This window comes from Abrus precatorius, unplaced genomic scaffold, assembly GCF_003935025.1.
Source record: "Abrus precatorius isolate BTA unplaced genomic scaffold, Abrus_2018 Scaffold150, whole genome shotgun sequence".
Classification (NCBI taxonomy): Eukaryota; Viridiplantae; Streptophyta; class Magnoliopsida; order Fabales; family Fabaceae; genus Abrus; species Abrus precatorius.
The window spans coordinates 12,501-15,000 of NW_020874348.1; positions in this window are offsets into that span (position 1 = coordinate 12,501).

Genomic DNA, 2,500 nt, shown 5'->3' on the forward strand with positions numbered 1-2,500 from the left:
CGCACCAGGAGGGCACCATGGTGCATAAAAACGCACCAGGAGGGCACCAGGGTGCATAAAAACGCACCAGGAGGGCACCATGGTGCATAAAAACGCACCAGGAGGGCACCAGGGTGCGAAAAACGCACCAGGAGGGCACCATGGTGCATAAAAACGCACCAGGAGGGCACCAGGGTGCATAAAAACGCACCAGGAGGGCACCAGGGTGCATAAAAACGCACCAGGAGGGCACCAGGGTGCGAAAAACGCACCAGGAGGGCACCATGGTGCATAAAAACGCACCAAGTAGGCACCAGGGTGCATAAAAACGCACCAGGAGGGCACCAGGGTGCATAAAAACGCACCAGGAGGGCACCAGGGTGCGAAAAACGCACCAAGAGGGCACCATGGTGCATAAAAACGCACCAAGAGGGCACCATGGTGCGAAAAACGCACCAAGAGGGCACCATGGTGCGAAAAACGCACCAAGAGGGCACCATGGTGCATAAAAACGCACCATGAGGGCACCAGGGTGCGAAAAACGCACCAGGAGGGCACCATGGTGCATAAAAACGCACCAGGAGGGCACCATGGTGCATAAAAACGCACCAGGAGGGCACCATGGTGCATAAAAACGCACCAAGTAGGCACCAGGGTGCATAAAAACGCACCAGGAGGGCACCAGGGTGCATAAAAACGCACCAGGAGGGCACCAGGGTGCGAAAAACGCACCAAGTAGGCACCATGGTGCATAAAAACGCACCAGGAGGGCACCAGGGTGCATAAAAACGCACCAGGAGGGCACCAGGGTGCATAAAAACGCACCAGGAGGGCACCAGGGTGCATAAAAACGCACCAGGTAGGCACCAGGGTGGGCATGAAGAGGCACCATGATGGGCACCAAGAGGCACCAAGGTGGGCATCAAGGTGCACCATGGTGGGCATCAAGAGGCACCAAGGTGGGCACCAAGAGGCACCAAGGTGCACCATGGTGGGTATCAAGAGGGACCAAGGTGGGCATCAAGAGGCACCAAGGTGTGCATGAAGGTGCACCATGGTGGGCACCAAGAGGCACCATGGTGGGCACCAAGAGGCACCAAGGTGGGTATCAAGAGGCACCAAGGTGGGCATCAAGAGGCACCAAGGTGGGCATCAAGAGGCACCAAGGTGTGCATCAAGGTGCACCATGGTGGGCACCAAGAGGCACCATGGTGGGCACCAAGAGGCACCATGGTGGGTAGCAAGAGGCACCAAGGTGGGCACCAAGAGGCACCAAGGTGGGTATCAAGAGGCACCAAGGTGGGCATCAAGAGGCACCAAGGTGGGTATCAAGAGGCACCAAGGTGGGCATCAAGAGGCACCAAGGTGTGCATCAAGGTGCACCATGGTGGGCATCAAGAGGCACCAAGGTGGGCACCAAGAGGCACCAAGAGGCACCAAGGTGTGCATCAAGGTGCACCATGGTGGGCATCAAGAGGCACCAAGGTGGGCACCAAGAGGCACCAAGAGGCACCAAGGTGGGTATCAAGAAGCACCAAGGTGGGTATCAAGAGGCACCAAGGTGGGCATCAAGGTGCACCATGGTGCGATGATTCGGAGAAAAATTCATTATAAATCATTCCCTTGGGGAAATGTAACGAAACTTTGCAGACACATTTGGTGTTATTTTGTGTGAATGCCTGCAAAAAATCAGGTCAAAATTCGATCTCTAGGTGCCTTTTTCTATTTTCCCCGGTTTTTCATAATCTGCCGATTCAAAAATTCATTAAAAATTCATCCCTTGGAGAAAAAATCTAAAACTTTGTGGACGTGAATATATTGTGTTTGTGAGCCTCCCTGCAAAAAATCACGTCAAAATTCGATCTCTAGGTCCCGATATGGACTTATGTCTGCTCAGAAAAAAGGTATCTACTACTACAATTTTGGCTTTTGCATAATAACCTATTATAGGGGGGGGCTGCACCTCACCAACCACGCCCACAGTGGGAGGTGCGGTGCTGCCTTGGGGCCCCTCCCCCATGCTCATGCAAGTCTCCCCTCACTTGTGTGGCTTGGTTTTCCATGGCATTGGGTTTATTGATTCGTCAATTATCCAGAAACCGAATGTTGGCCGACTTCGGCCGAGTCTCGGTGCGTCCCTCGGAAATTTGTGGGCATCGTGGCGTGGCTTATTCTTGCATCAACGATGCATGGGCAGGGTCTATTGGGTGCATTTTCCTTTGTCCCTCTCGATTTTAAGTGCTCCCGGGTGACTTTGTTCTTGTTGAGGTGTGAGGAGAGTTATAAAACGGTGAACCAGCGTTGGATTTTTCCAACAACGCGTGCACTTTTTGCAGTGGCAATAGGCATGCGGGCATCATGTTCCTGGAGTTGGTCCCTATGGATATGGTTGTTCTTCCAGTTTGTGATGGTTGCATGTTGACGGGTGACACCACAGTGCCCGCGGTCAACACGAGGATTTTAATGGATGCCACTTGGCTCGGTGTCTTGCATGTGATGATAGGGATGGGCAAGGTGATGC